The following is a 17,066-nucleotide window of genomic DNA, read 5'->3' as shown; positions in this document are numbered from 1 at the left end:
CGTAACCACACAGAATGGAGCACCGCGTGGAGGATGAGCATATTTGAAAAGAAGCGACTCTTCATGGCTCACGTAAACAAGCTCGTAGACCTTCACGAGAAAAAGTACTCAGACGCTCACTTGCGCCAGGTATGCACGAATTGGACGCGGTCAAACTTTTTTCAAAAGGGTGGAGAGTATCTTGGCGTGGATCCCGACACCCTGGAAAAAGGAACGTACGGCGTCGGCATGGGGCTCGTCATGTCTGGAGGCACCGTCGCTAGCCTCAAGGCCGGCAAGTACCTTAGAAAGAAGACCGAGAAATCCAATCCCGACAAGAAAGAGGAAGAAACTAAAGAAGAACCTCAACCGTGGCAATGCAATTCTGGAATAAAATTACGCAGCGTTTTACTGTGATGGCAATCGCCGCCTTCATAGTTTGTTCCGCGCTATTATCTGCGACTGCGTACGACCTACGCGTCGCGTACGAAAACGACATGATAGTGATAGCCGAAAACGGCGAGTTATTGCATCCTACCGAGGTGTTTGTTGAGGCCAACGTTACAATGCAAAAGTTTTTTGAGGCGGCGGCCATGATTGGTCAGTTGGACTATCCGTGCAATTTCTTGCGCGGAAAATACGCGCAATTTTCGTGCTCGTGGTTGGAGCAAACGCTCGATAGATTGCGCGACTACGTGTCGGTGGTGTGCGCAGAATCGGCCGATAGTTACCGCGCCTATGTAGCCGCGCAGTCACCCATCGTTCATTTTCCGCAAGACGCGCCCCGTCTTTTGCAAGTTATAGCCGACGAGATGCGAACGTGTTTCTGGTACGACGAGGCGGGGGCCTGCGATGTCGTGCGCACACGATACTTTTCGGGTAACAACTCTTTGCGCTATTCGACGTGCGATCGGGATGGCAATGAAGACCATCTGAATCGTGGTAGAGTCTTGAGACACGAGCGAGAGTGTCGGGTGTGGGCCGATTACCTGTACGACGCTCGCAAGCGAGAATGCGGAAGCGGCATAGATACAGATGTCGACATATGGTACGGCCACGAGGCCAAGCTCAAGTTGACGGTGGATCGACTGAATGCAGAGTTGATGCGCGTACGGGCTCGCTGGAACGCGCTGCTGGACGAGACGAGCGCAAATATGACGGCCGATCTAGTCTCGTATGCGCGCGTTACCAACAGTGGAGTAAACAACAACGCGTCGCTAAAAATTCAGACTTTGTTTGAGCGAGACGCAGCGGCGGTCGAGAACCTCGCCAGGGAAATGAAGGCTGCGTGGGCAAACTACACCGCGTCCTTCCGAACCAACTGGGAATCGCTCAAGGACGACGTGTGGAGCGAAATCGAAAGAAACCGTGACGATCTGCTTCTCGTCGAACGGGAGAGACTATTGGAGAGATTTTATGAAAATGAGACTAGACTCAACTGGACGTCGGCCGTTCGGCTCTTGCGAGAGGCGGACGAAGCCCGGACGAGGCGGGACGAATGCGCGGCGACGATCGCACTGATGCGGGCTGAGGCCGTCGCCATTTCGCGGCAATGTTCGCCAAACGCACAGATACGCGACTACATGCATCGTTGCGAGACTCTAGTGAACGAAAAGAGAGACCTGTTTCGCGACTACGTGACCTACAGCATTGCCAACGCGACTAACGCGGCAAAGTGTTACGAGACTCTGGAGAGATGCCGCGAAGAAAACGAAAGACTGCACTTTGCGCGCGACCAAAAGATTTTGGAACTACGCCACAAGACGATGGACTTCGAGACAGCGGGACTCCGCGTGCGAAACCTGGAAAAGATGATGGCGATGTGTTACGAACGGGTGGACCGAGAAGACTACATGGACGTAGTCGACGAAAGCCTACGTCGCGAGGCCGATCTGAGGCTCAAGTTTGACGCGCTGACCGAAATATACAACAAGGTTTATTTCGTAAACGGGAGGCTACAGTCCGAATTGGACGAGTGCACGGCGGCATACGCCAACCAGTCGCAGTACCAACAAGCCTACTTTAACGTCGATAGAGTCCGGACGTTCAAGGAGCGGACGGTGCACGACGAGATTCGCTGCGGCGCCGTAAAGGACGCCGCCGTCCGCAAGGTCGTGTCGGAACTCCATGCAGTAATTGGTAAGGTCGTTAGACGCAAGTCGCTTAACGACATGACTTTACACGACGCTTCGTGCGCGATAGACGTGGCCAACAACTTGTCTCTCTACGCGATTTACCAACCCGTACTAGATCACATTTATTACGAGTCGAACGACAAAGATATTGGCTACTCCAGACTTTTGACGCTTTGTACCGATTTTTTTGGGGACGGCGGTATACCCTCGTCTGCCATCAGCGCATTAAAGTTTGCCACTGAGTGGTCCGCATCCGACTCTCTTCCGGCTTGTGAAAATACCATCAGTCGTCTAAACGAGAGTTCGCACGTGATGCGACTCCTGGCGTACAACATTTTTGGCGAAGACAGGAGCTACCTTGACGTCGAGGAAGCGTTGGGACATTGCCGCCGTTGCATGGTCCTCGGGGAAGACGGCAGCGACCGCGCGAAGGAGAATCTTAAGGACGCGACTGACGACGACGTGTTCGTCGTTACCCCAATCACCAGGAATGAAATCGGGATTCCCATAGACACGGGGCGAGACATACCCATGTTGATCAGTCAGAAAGAGCTTAAGCTTTGTCGAGAAAAAAATCGCGAACTCGAAAAGCATATACATCGACTCAAGGACATGACTGAAACACTCTTGCAGCAAATTACGCTCTTTAAAATCGCTCCCGACATTCGGCTCACGGACGAAGAGAAGAAACGCCTCGACCAGTTGAACGTACCGTACGTTCAACTCGAGAACAATGATGCGTCGGAAAAGTGGGTGGACGATTTAGTTTCCTTAAAGAACGGCACATCTACCGATTACGACAGTTTGATACGAGTGCTTAAGGAGATCGGCTATTACCTCTTCTACGGTGGGACAGCCATGAGCTTGGGTGCTGTCATGACCAACGTGGTATACACGTTAAAGAACAAAGTTCGATTACCATTTTTCAAAGGTCAAAAATAAAACCTTCGATGGCACATCCAATATGTCTCTTTGAGTGATTGCCAAACACTAGCGTATGCGTTTGTCTTTTCAAAAATTTTACATTTAAAACGAACCTCCTTTATACAACTCACTGCTTTTCGAAAAGGCAGACGAATGCGCCCTTTTTACGGAGACTTTACACTAACGTCTGCTAACGTCTTTATGCATTTTTACCTTTAAAGCGGAAGTTTTACCCCCGCCTTAGCTAAAGTCTTCAGAAGGCTGCCTTTCGAAAAGGCAGACGAATGCGCCCGTTTCCAAAGAGTTTAAAGTATCGTGTATTAACCTCGATATAAGACTTGGTGTATAGCAATAATTATGCTGCTCACGCACAAGTCTGCCTTTCGAAAAGGCAGACGAATGCGCCCGTTTTTAGAGCGTTTAAAGTATCGTGTATTAACCTCGATATAAGACTTGGTGTATAGCAATAATTATGCTGCTCACGCACAAGTCTGCCTTTCGAAAAGGCAGACGAATGCGCCCGTTTTTAGAGCGTTTAAAGTATCGTGTATTAACCTCGATATAAGACTTGGTGTATAGCAATAATTATGCTGCTCACGCACAAGTCTGCCTTTCGAAAAGGCAGACGAATGCGCCCGTTTCCAGAGCGTTTAAAGTATCGTGTATTATCGATATGACTTAGTGTAAAGCAATAATTATGCTGCCAAATGCGCTCGTTTCCAGAGCGTTTAAAGTATCGTGCATTATCGATATGACTTAGTGTAAAGCAATAATTATGCTGCTCACGCAGAAGACTGCCTTTCGAAAAGGCAGACGAATGCGCCCTTTTCCAAAGAGTTTAAAGTATCGTGTATTATCGATATGACTTAGTGTAAAGCAATAATTATGCTGCTCACGCACAAGTCTGCCTTTCGAAAAGGCAGACGAATGCGCCCGTTTTTAGAGCGTTTAAAGTATCGTGTATTAACCTCGATATAAGACTTAGTGTATAGCAATAATTATGCTGCTCACGCACAAGTCTGCCTTTCGAAAAGGCAGACGAATGCGCCCGTTTTCAGAGCGTTTAAAGTATCGTGTATTATCGATATGACTTAGTGTAAAGCAATAATTATGCTGCCGAATGCGCTCGTTTCCAGAGCGTTTAAAGTATCGTGCATTATCGATATGACTTAGTGTAAAGCAATAATTATGCTGCTCACGCAGAAGACTGCCTTTCGAAAAGGCAGACGAATGCGCCCGTTTCCAGAGCGTTTAAAGTATCGTGTATTAACCTCGATATAAGACTTAGTGTAAAGCAATAATTATGCTGCTCACGCAGAAGACTGCCTTTCGAAAAGGCAGACGAATGCGCCCGTTTCCAGAGCGTTTAAAGTATCGTGTATTAACCTCGATATAAGACTTAGTGTAAAGCAATAATTATGCTGCTCACGCAGAAGACTGCCTTTCGAAAAGGCAGACGAATGCGCCCGTTTTCAGAGCGTTTAAAGTATCGTGCATTATCGATATGACTTAGTGTAAAGCAATAATTATGCTGCCGAATGCGCTCGTTTCCAGAGCGTTTAAAGTATCGTGCATTATCGATATGACTTAGTGTAAAGCAATAATTATGCTGCTCACGCAGAAGACTGCCTTTCGAAAAGGCAGACGAATGCGCCCGTTTCCAGAGCGTTTAAAGTATCGTGTATTAACCTCGATATAAGACTTAGTGTAAAGCAATAATTATGCTGCTCACGCAGAAGACTGCCTTTCGAAAAGGCAGACGAATGCGCCCGTTTCCAGAGCGTTTAAAGTATCGTGTATTAACCTCGATATAAGACTTAGTGTAAAGCAATAATTATGCTGCTCACGCAGAAGACTGCCTTTCGAAAAGGCAGACGAATGCGCCCGTTTTCAGAGCGTTTAAAGTATCGTGCATTATCGATATGACTTAGTGTAAAGCAATAATTATGCTGCCGAATGCGCTCGTTTCCAGAGCGTTTAAAGTATCGTGCATTATCGATATGACTTAGTGTAAAGCAATAATTATGCTGCTCACGCAGAAGACTGCCTTTCGAAAAGGCAGACGAATGCGCCCGTTTCCAGAGCGTTTAAAGTATCGTGTATTAACCTCGATATAAGACTTAGTGTAAAGCAATAATTATGCTGCTCACGCAGAAGACTGCCTTTCGAAAAGGCAGACGAATGCGCCCGTTTTCAGAGCGTTTAAAGTATCGTGCATTATCGATATGACTTAGTGTAAAGCAATAATTATGCTGCTCACGCAGAAAGCTGCCTTTCGAAAAGGCAGACGAATGCGCCCGTTTCCAGAGCGTTTAAAGTATCGTGTATTATCGATATGACTTAGTGTAAAGCAATAATTATGCTGCTCACGCAGAAGGCTGCCTTTCGAAAAGGCAGACGAATGCGCCCGTTTCCAGAGCGTTTAAAGTATCGTGTATTATCGATATGACTTAGTGTAAAGCAATAATTATGCTGCCGAATGCGCTCGTTTCCAGAGCGTTTAAAGTATCGTGCATTATCGATATGACTTAGTGTAAAGCAATAATTATGCTGCTCACGCAGAAGACTGCCTTTCGAAAAGGCAGACGAATGCGCCCGTTTCCAGAGCGTTTAAAGTATCGTGTATTAACCTCGATATAAGACTTAGTGTATAGCAATAATTATGCTGCTCACGCACAAGTCTGCCTTTCGAAAAGGCAGACGAATGCGCCCGTTTTCAGAGCGTTTAAAGTATCGTGTATTATCGATATGACTTAGTGTAAAGCAATAATTATGCTGCTCACGCAGAAGGCTGCCTTTCGAAAAGGCAGACGAATGCGCCCGTTTCCAGAGCGTTTAAAGTATCGTGTATTATCGATATGACTTAGTGTAAAGCAATAATTATGCTGCTCACGCACAAGTCTGCCTTTTAAAAAGGCAGACGAATGCGCCCGTTTCCAGTATCGTGTATTAACCTACATTTTCTTTAGAAGAGGTCTCTGTCGTGTACAGGTACGTTATGTAATAAAGAGGTGGCTGTAAGTGTGGTGGCGGAGGGACGATCAATTGGATCGGTATGGAGCAGTTCAGGTCAAATAGTCTTTGAGACGTTTCAAAGTCTCCATTTTTTACAGGCACTCTGGAAGCCTGTGGTGAACTTTGCCGTAGCCTGATGGACCACCAAAGACCGAGTTGAGAGCTCTCTATGAAGGTTATTCACCCAAGCATACATTCAATAGCGATGATGGGTACGCTTATACTACGGAAAGGAACCCTTTAGGACGTTCTGCCTAATGGGCTAAGAGGTGGCTGCAAGAGTGGAGGTGGTGGGTCAAAAGCCTTTTATTTCCTTTCACAAAATACCGGGTGCGTATGCCTATAGGGGCATACTACTACCACGTGTCTATAGTTTCGCTTCTCATCAAACATAGTATGTCCTCGATGCAAAAGGTCTACATTTACATCGTAACAGAAAGATACGTCGATGTACTTCAACGTCTGCGGCGCTCGATTGGCAATCACGTCAAATATGTCCATGCGGAGTTGGTAGCATCCGGACAACTTTATTGTCTCTAACTTTACACATTTGGCTAAGAAACCGTGCACGCCTCTGTCAGTTATTTTAACTAGTCCCGAAAGGTCCGCGTGTACGAGAATATTTCCCGCGTTAGCAGCCAAACTGGCAAGACCGTTATCGGTGACATTCTCACAGTTTGCTAGTAGCACGGTCTGCGCAGTTTTTGGAACATTCATGGCGGCAACGTCCCCTACCGACATACAAGACGATAGGTCCACAAAGGTCAGATTTGTATAAGAAGCGAGTATTTTGGACGCGTCCACATCTCCGATCATATAACATCCGGCCATTTTTAACGTCTCGAGCCAGGGTAAGGACGGTAATTGCGTCAATTCTACACGTAATGCATCGATCACGTCAAGTTCGCCAGTCGGTTGAATACAGAGTTCTTTCGCCCTCGGATGCATCATTAAATGCGTCAAAAAAGCGGAGGCGCCGTTTCTTCCGGCCCACGAAATTCGTAGCGAATTCTCGGACCAATCGGGAACGTTGTGGGATGAGGTGCGGTGTTCAAGTTTCATCATAAGCACGTGCGGTTCGCATCCTTCGCGATTCGCATAATATACTTCGTAAGGTTCCGACCCCGCGGTGACCAGAGACGGAGTGATTGCCCCGGGTATATGCGCGAGTAGAGATATTACTTCGTCGTCCGACGAAGGACTAGATTCGTGGTGGTCGCTACTGGCGGCCGACTCGCTCGGCGTGGGTCTTCTGCGTTGATAGGGCGTGAGACTGCATGACGGTTCTCTCGAAGGGGATTCCCTACTGGCGGCCGACTCGCTCGGCGTGGGTCTTCTGCGTTGGTAGGGCGTGAGACTGTACGACGGTTCCCTCGGAGTGGACTCGCTCGGCGTGGCTCTTCTGCGTTGGTAGGGCGTGAGACTGTACGGCGGTTCCCTCGGAGTGGACTCCCTACTGGCGGTCGGCCTCTCCGGCGTATGCGACCCGCTCGGAGTGGACTCGCTACTGGCGGTCGGCCTCTCCTGCGTATGCGACCCGCTCGGAGTGGACTCGCTACTGGCGGTCGGCCTCTCCTGCGTATGCGACCCGCTCGGAGTGGACTCGCTACTGGCGGTCGGCCTCTCCTGCGTAGGCGACTCGCTCGGAGTGGGTCTTATGCGTTTGTAGGGCGTGGACGGTGGCGAAGATCCTTCGCTATCTGTCTGCGTGTCAGACTCCATCGTTCGAAGTCTTGCGTCAGGATATTGTCTCGGTGCGAAAAAAAAAGATACGATCGTAATTTGAAAAATACTCAGACGCACTCGAGGTAGGTCATAGAACCTACACCATCCTTTTATTTCTGTATAATGACTTAGCAGGAATATCGAGAAGCAGTTTATTAGTTGTGCTACCGTTAACTTATCTATCGAAGAAAAAAAAACCGCTCCTACTCGATAACTTATTAGTCCAAGAACTTTACGCTATGCTATCGTATTTCCGAGAACACGAAACCTTGAGACGCAATAGGGCCGCGCTTGTAATAAAGGCAATCGGTAGGAATGATAACACGCTCGACGACGACGACGCTATAGAAATGAAAATTATCGGAGGGTCTTTAAATTATGTAATACTACCGACGTCATCATTCATTAGCTAAAGCCTTCAGAAGGCTGCCTTTCGAAAAAGGCAGACGAATCCGCCCGTTTCTAGAGCGTTTAAAGTATCGTGTATTAACGTCGATATAAGACTTAGTGTAAAGCAATAATTATTCTGCGCACGCGTCTGCCTTTTCGAAAGGCCTTCTTCCGCGCCCCCATCATTATGAGTTGAATGGAACTTTATGCATTTTTACCTTTAAAAAGGAAATTTTACCCCCGCCTTAGCTAACGACTTCAGAAGGCTGCCTTTCGAAAAAGGCAGACGAATGCGCCCTTTTAAAAAAGTCACGACGTAAGAGTCGTGTACGAAATAAAACGTGTATTGATCTGTCTTTCGTAATGACATTTGTTTAAGAACAGGTGGAAAGGAACCCTTTAGGACTTCATGCCTAATGGGATAAGAGGCGGCTGAAAGAGTGGAGGTGGTGGGTCAAACGCCGTTTATTTCTTTTCAAAAAATACAGGGTATGTATGTCTATGGGTATACTACTGTCACCTCTCTACACTTTCAGTTCTCGTCAAACATAGTTTGATCGCGGTATTTTCGCCAGTCGGTTGCGTCCAAAATCGGAGTCTCTGTTTTCTTTGACCCACGAAACGCGTAGCGAATTCTTGAACCAATCGGCACGATCAGCTATCACCGAAGGCAGCAGTGCCACGCGTCCTTCGTGGGGCGGCCTCTCGTAACGATGAGACTCGCTCGGCGTGGGTCGTCTTCCAACGTCGCGGGATGATGTGCGGCGATCAGCTATCACCGAAGGCAGCATTGCCGCGTGTCCTTCGGAGTCTCTGTTTTCTTTGACCCACGAAACTCGTAGCGAATTCTTGAACCAATCGGCACGATCAGCTATCACCGAAGGCAGCATTGCCACGCGTCCTTCGTGGGGCGGCCTCTCGTAACGATGAGACTCGCTCGGCGTGGGTCGTCTTCCAACGTCGCGGGATGATGTGCGGCGATCAGCTATCACCGAAGGCAGCAGTGCCGCGCGTCCTGCGTGGGGCGGCCTCTCGTACCGATGAGACTCGCTCGGCGTGGGTCGTCTTCCAACGTCGCGGAATGATGTGCGGCGATCAGCTATCACCGAAGGCAGCAGTGCCGCGTGTCCTGCGTGGGGCGGCCTCTCGTACCGATGAGACTCGCTCGGCGTGGGTCGTCTTCCAACGTCGCGGAATGATGTGCGGCGCACAATTGTCAACGAAGGCACCAATAGTGCGCGTCTTTCGTGGGGCGGCTTCTCGTACCGATGCGACTCGCTCGGCGTGGGTCGTCTTCCAAAGTTGTGGTATGATGTGCGGCGCTCAATTGTCAACGAAGGCACCAGTATTTCGCGTCCTTCGTGGGGCGGCCTCTCGTACGGATGCGACTCGCTCGACGTGGGTCGTCTGCGTTGGTAGGACATGAGAACTTTAGGGCACTTCGCTCGGAGTGGACTCGCTACTGGCGGCCGGCCTCTCGTTCTTGTCGCTCGGCGTGGACTTTATATAATGACTTGATAGGGATATCGAGAAGCAGTTTATTAGTTGTTATACCGTTAACTTATCTATCGAAAAAAAAAACCGCTCCTACCCGATAACTTATTAGTCCAAGGACTTTACGCTATGCTATCGTATTTCCGAGAACACGAAACCTTGAGACGCGATAGGGCCACGCCTGTAATAAAGGCACTCGGTAGGAATGACAACACGCTCGACGACGACGACGCTATAGAAATGAAAATGATCGGAGGGTGTTTAAATTATGTAATATTGCCTACGTCATCATTTGTATATATAAATAATGACTAAAACCATTCTCCAACACACCATGCATCTACCGTGCGAGGTATGGTACATGATTCTACAGCACTTGGATGCCGAAAGTAAACGTTCGGCGGCCAGAGTGTGCTCTGTCTGGTTCGACATCCTACTATCTCCCCGCATGTGGACTACCGGCGTGGTACCCCTCCCGGCTACCGACTCGCACCTAATGCGGCGGCGACGCGTTACCGGAGTGCGCGTCGAGAGCGCCTTCGACGTGGACGAGGTACCCGACAGCGTCCTCCGACTCGAATCGAGAAATACAAACTACAGTGCCATCATGAGCATCGTTCATTGTCGCGGATTGAACAACGTTACGCATCTTCAAATTACTGGATCCGCAGAAATGACCGATCGTGCGGTAGCCATCATGGTGAAGAACATGAAGAGACTTGTCAGCGTCACGTTCGAAGAGTGTTGTCGCATCCGGGCGTCGAGCCTGGAGCATCTGGCAACTCTCGAGCAGCTACGTTATCTAAGAATAACCAACGACAACATATACAACAGAGACTACGTTTTTCATTCGGTCGGATCATACAATGCATTTTCGTACGACGGCATAGTAAATTTCATGACAAAAACGCCGCAATCGCTGACCGTTTTTGACTTTGGGTATTCTCCCAGCGTATTGATTACGGGCCATCCCGACGTTAAAATTTGCAATTTATACGTCAAGACGCAAGACACTATCTGGAAGGATCTCTGGGCACTTCATTACATTGCCCAATTTTCAGGAAAGTACGAAGGCAAGACCGTTTATTTGCAGTTTATTCACGAAGCGATAGTACACTCTTCTGTAGAGATTTTGAAAGAGCAATAAATTTATTTCGATTCCAAAACCATCTCTTCTCGTTGATTTGAAAGTAGCATTCGGGGGAAGTCGCCGGCTCTCAAGACCTTGTGGTTGCGACGCCGCCTTCCTTCCTGAATCTTGATGGCTTCCTCCACGAGCGTGTCCATGCTCGACGATCCACCAGCCATCTCGTATAGTCGACGTGGTAGAGACGAATCTTTCGACGCCAAGGGCGGGTTGACGTTTGCACATAGGACGCTGTAGTGGTTGTGAACGCCAGTAGCCACGTACTTTTGCTCAAACTCGTCAAAAACGGGATAAGAATCGCTCAGCGCCTTCCAACCCGCCAGGTACCTCACTAGCGTAGAGTCTATGAAATCAATGGTCATTTGGTTGACTTGGTTCGGAGTAACCGTTTCCCCACCCTCGTCGATGCGTGACATGACGAGCAACGGTTGTAGCAACTTCTCGACCGCCGAATCTCTCTTGCCAAAGGCCAATAGAGGAACGGCGTCCGCTTCGTAGAGCAGCTCACAGGTCTTGTCCAGAGGTAGCTCGTAAAGGCAGCGCTCGATGGCGTGAAGATGAATAAAGACCTCTCGGTCCTCCATTGAGTAGGAGAGGCGGGAAAATTGAACGAGATACATGCAGCGCTTTAGGTTGATGCAAGTCCAGTATACGAAGGGGGCCATGTTTGCGTAGTCCCGGTAACTTGCGCCGTGGTTCAGGTATCGCACGACGCGGTCGTCGGTAGGCAGGTGGACGTAAAAGTCTGGGTCCATGACGACGCGCTCCTTATCTTTCGCGTCGTCGCCGTCGACCGCCGAGATTCGCTCGGACGTGGTGACCTTTATGGAGTAGGCAAATTCGAGGGCCTTGAGGATCGCAAACGGCATTTCGTCCTCGAGGTAAATCAGAGCGCGCATCCCGTCCCTCGACACGAGCGCAGGCATCGCCACGGTCATCGGAAAGAGAGACGCGTCCGGGAAGCGCAAGTACTTTACGACGGCGACGCGAATGCCCGTCGTCCGCGAAGTCTGCGTCTCAAAAAGATATTTACATAGAGGTAGCACCACGCCAGTAAAGACGGCCTCGTTCTTTGGCGAGACCTGCACCGCAGAGGCAAACTCGAAAAAGCTATCGTAGACGGCCGAGTAGTACTTATTGTAGAGGATCGACAATCGGAATGCTATGCAGACCATCGAATACTTCATGGCCGTTTCGTGGACCTCTTCCTGGTCGTCTTGTTGGTCCTCCATTGTCGGCGCGAGTATATGCATACAGGCAAATTGTAAAAAAAAAAGTTTTTTATTTGGTCGCAATTCTAACTTCTTCCATAATCTCGTAAAAATCCCTACCGAAGGAATTGAACAACCAGATCCGCAATAGCACAAAGACCCTTTCGAAAAACTCGGCGCCCGAGATGACGCAGCCCCTGGAGTAACTCCACAGTGCGGTCAGATTTTCCTGCACCCGTAGAAAGGAGACGGAATTTACGACGGCGCACAAAAAGTCCTTGTGGAGGTTGGGGTGGCAGAGCGTCAGACCCGAACCGTTGTAGAAGGCGAGTCTGTACATGTATGTGCTCTCCTCGACCGCGTCATACAGGTCCGCAACGTGCGTCCTGTCGGTCAGGATCGGGCCGTTGCAGCGGTGGCTCATGGCCGACCACCAGAGGAGAAAACAGGTGCTCCACTGCGGGTGTACGCCAAGCCGATTTTTGAGGAGCTCCACGAAGCGCGCGGCAGACTCGGCGTCGTCACCGCGGTCGTTGCCTATTCCGCTGTACAAGTACTCGACGCTCTGGTCGCTCAGGACGTAGGCGTCGTAAGAATCACTCGATGCCACGTACTGCACGCCGTCCGACACTACCACGTCGTCGTCGGTCGCTAAATCGCTAATCTTGAAGAAGGTGGTCATGACGTCTTCCGGCGAGTCGAGGACGGAACGATCCTGTTTGACGAGCACCTGCATCTCGTTGATGTAGCAGGGTTGCACGTAGTAGCGTCGTCGCATGAATATGTCGCCATCGTTGGCGTACACGTACCGGTTGAGGAGGTCCTCGAGGACCCGGACCGAGTAGACGGGAAAGTACATGCGCAGATTTATGAAGCCGGTCTCGTCCTTTATGCCGGCGTGCTCAGGATCGAAAAACTGCTTCGAGTTTTTGAGCGCCGATTTCCTAGCGCCAAAAACATAGTTTCTAAAGGCCGAAATGTCGTTTCTCAGGATGCTGTTAAACTTTATTTTTTCGTGCATCGTCTGTAACAGGCTCCAGGGTCGGTGGGCGGAGGGCGTCACTTGAATCGGACCGCACACCTTGCGGACCCAGTGGGGGACGTTTGTTCGCAGAGCGTCGTGCGCCTTTAAAAACATCAGCGCGTTACTCCCGCACACGCAGGTCGTGAAGGCCGCCGACACGTGCCCTAGAAACTTTTCGTAGTCGAACGTCGCGTCCGACTGGTAGTGTAGCGTCACGAGTCGTATAAACTCCCAGATAACGGGCCCGATGGCCGTGCTCATAGACTGTGTGGCCTTGAAGAGCGCCTTGTCCGATACGAGTCTCTTGGCCACGTACACCGGCTCGTCGTCTCCGTCGAAATAGAGTGGAGCGCCTATCCTAGGGTTCAAAGCTATCTGGTTGGGCAGAAAGCGGGTTCGGTAGTGGAAGGCCGATTCGGTGGTGTAGGTTCTTTCTCCGAGCGACACGACGGATACGTCGAGTGCCTGGCGCAATGCGGTCTCGGCGCGCTCGAGTAGTTGAGGGTTTCCATCGTGGCCGTACGCGATCTTGACGACGTTGCTCATCTGCGCCTCGACCGTCTCTCGTATCACTCGAAAATTGTCCGCCGCCGCGACTGCCTTGTCGTCCCTGGCGGCGACGCGCTTGGTAGTGATCAGGCCGCTCTTTTCGTCGCGTTCCACCTTTAGAAAGCGAGCGCCGTACAAATTATTCCTAAATATCTGCTCGGCCCAATACGCCAATAGTTGCACGCTGACCGCGATGGGTGAGTCCTCGATGCTATAAAGAACTCGCATCTCTATTTATAGCCGGATTATTTCAATTCACGCGCTTGGAGAGGGTTTTTTCGGTCGGTATGCACGTACGAACGAGTCTGCTCCTTTTCTTCTTCGTTTTCATTTGTCTGAATCTAAACAATCTTCCGAGCACCTTCGCCTACATAGTCGGCCACGTAGCTTTTGGTATTGTATTCTTGTTTCTAATATACGAGTTGGACCAGGTCGAACGTTTGTACGAGTACCGTCGCGATATGTAATAAAAAAGATGCGACTTTTCTACATCGCGTTCGTTTCTTCATTGTGGACGACTACTACTACCGCCCTACGACTAACTCCGCTAAATCCCATCGTTGGCAAGACACTGCCCTATGTTTCAAACTGTGTCAGCAAAAGTTGTAGACAAAGTTACACGCACTGGGACAACAATGCAGTGGAGGTCACCAATGTCACCAGATTTCAAAACGCACGAGGTTGCGATGAAAAATCTGGAATCGCAGTATACAACAGTAGCCTGTACGTCGTTCCCATGAACCATTTTCAAGACTTTGTCCTGATGACGTCCGATATGTACCTCGTTCTCTCCAAATACAACGCCACCACTGGAAAAGCGCTCTGTGCGTACAACGATTCCCCCGTGCAGAGCATCACGCTCGCGTGCAAGTCCGACATTAATAACAACACCTTGACCATGTACGCAGCGAGTGCACACGACGTAACGTTAACACCGACGACCCCCGTCACGGTACCCGGCATAGTCGACGCTTGTGCCTTTTCACCAAAACTGAGATACGAGATGATGTATCCAGGCGACGCCAGTTGTTATCGTTACGGCCTCATCACGCCCACCCTGGCCGACGTGATGTCCGTATACAGCGTTAAATGCCCGGAAAACTTGACGTTCGAGCAGAACGTCAATATCACGGTCCAATGTCTGAGTGGAGGGTGGACTCGCACCCCTTCAATCCGAGACTGTGTGCCGTTTTGTAACATTGACAAGCTGGCGTACGACAAACAGACTTACACTATGATACCTCTTAATCACACGCACTACAGAGTCCATTGCGTGGACGAAACCACGTACGTGGAACAAAACGACATAATCACCTGTAGTCCGTCGTATGCGTGGAACGTCGTGTTACCTGCGTGCACCCCCCGACCCGTGTGTAGGGTGACGCCAAACATCAGGATACCCATTTTGGACGATTTGGGTAAGGTCGCTTTAAATACCACTACCAAGGTACTAGTATTTGCCAACGATCCACGCACTCTTTACTATCCAAAGTTTAACACGAGTCGAAAGATCCTCGCCCAGTGCAGTGCAAACGGGGAAGTCAATTTCGCATATTCGAAAGCCGAAAACGCGACTAATTACTTGGCGCGACCGAGAATAGGCCCGATATCTGCCGTTCAAATTACAACGACGAGAGCCGATTTTCACGTGGACGCCATCGGCGTATCCGTAAACAAGCACGTTCGATACTACCTGTTTTCCGCAACCGTCGAATCGCCCGACATTACGTTCACTACCTTCTCAAACGTGACCTTTAAACTCACAAGCACCGGTGACGGCGGCTACGCGATCAATTGCACCAAGAGCCTCAACGGACCCGATGGTATGATGCGCACGAGCGTAGCGCACACCGCACGAGACTTTGGTCGCCTATTGACACTCCTTTGCGGGCGCGAGGACCTGGTCGATCAGACCGTCAGGATCTGCCACAATAGCCCACTGATCAAGGGGAACTACACGCGCCACTTTCAGCATAAATGTATTCCCTGCGGCAGCCGCCTAAGCTACGTCGAATCGGTCGTTGACGCAATAGGCGCCATGGTGAACAAGAATCCGACCTTAGACGACAAGCTGTTGTTAACGTCCACTCTCTGTCCGGCCGACTACAACGCGTCTGGCAAATCGGCCGTGACGAAAGTGCTCGCAGGTCTCTCGCTCCTCTTCCTTACCCTGTTCTTTATCCTCTTGATCATATTACTACTGGACAAGTGCCGTACCAGAAAAAACCGCAAGAAAGAGAAGGAGAAGACCCAAAAGGCCATCGAGAGAAATCGCATCAACGTTTATACCAGCGCGCCGACCGAGGTCGTGCAGAAAGCGATGGACGACAAGAGAAAACTTCCACAAAAGCTTATGATTCGAGAATAAAGTCTTTATTCCTTTTCATTCATAGCTATTGCGTATCTCGTATATTTAGAAACCAGGTCTTGCATTCCGTTTGAAACACAGCGCAGATAGGCAGTCGCGTATGTCGGGTCGCGATGGAGTCTATACCTCACCGCGTCAAACACTTCCTTCCTACACTCAATAGATCTCCGCTCGAGCTCGATAGCCTTGGGGTTGGAGTGGCGTACCGACAGCTTTACTCGACCTCCGTCTTGTAACGATGTCTCGACCTTGGCCAGACAAAGGTCCACCATCTCTTTCGGCGTCTTGCTTTCGTCCAGGTGCAGAATCACGTCCACGAGTTTGCGCGCACCGGCGATAAAGTCGAACAGAGCGTCCACGTCGTTCGAGGACGTCGGTGCCCAGTGGTACACAATCATGGAGATAAAGTGGTAGTCGTCTCGCCGCTTACCCGCGAAAAAGTCGTTCGCGACGTTGACCAAGGTCAGGTTGACGAGTTTGCCCAGTCTCATGTACGTCTCCACATTCGTCGTATCGTCGTTAAAAACAATAAAGAGACTGGTCACGTACTTCAACTCCCCCAGGGGGTCGGTGATTTTGTCAAACGTCTTGATGTCCGACGAGTTTAGGACACAGGCCAAACTCTTGTCGCGCTCCTCTTCGTCCGCCGACAGCAGATAGACGTTGGTGGCTGCTCGTAGAAAATTCCACACCGATAGCACGGCACCGTTCCAGACCCAATCCTTGACGTAGAGGCGTCCACTCAAATCTCTGTTTATGAGGGACAAGTTGAATAGAATTTTGTGTTCGACAAACAGTTGCGAAATGTAGAGCGACACGTGCTTTGAGGCAACCGTCTCCATGGTGTTCCACAGGTCGACGAGTCCCTCCGAGAAGACGATCGCTTCTACTCTCACCTGGGACGTGACAAAAAATCGCCGAGGTATTATCTCGTTCAGGAGTCGCTTGAAGGAGGCGCATTCCGTCGAACAGTCTGTAGAGATTCGTAGCACGCATACCTTTAGTGCAGAATCGTTGATTGGGGTCGATAAAAGCTGTTTCCGACCCTCCAGCGTTCTCTTCTGCCGCACTTTGGTGGGTGTGAGCATATTCGTTAGATTATTTA

This window comes from Ixodes scapularis, unplaced genomic scaffold, assembly GCF_016920785.2.
Source record: "Ixodes scapularis isolate PalLabHiFi unplaced genomic scaffold, ASM1692078v2 PGA_scaffold47__10_contigs__length_4178495, whole genome shotgun sequence".
Lineage (NCBI taxonomy): Eukaryota > Metazoa > Arthropoda > Arachnida > Ixodida > Ixodidae > Ixodes > Ixodes scapularis.
The sequence above is the reverse complement of the archived record's forward strand: the minus strand, read 5'-3'. Positions refer to the sequence as shown.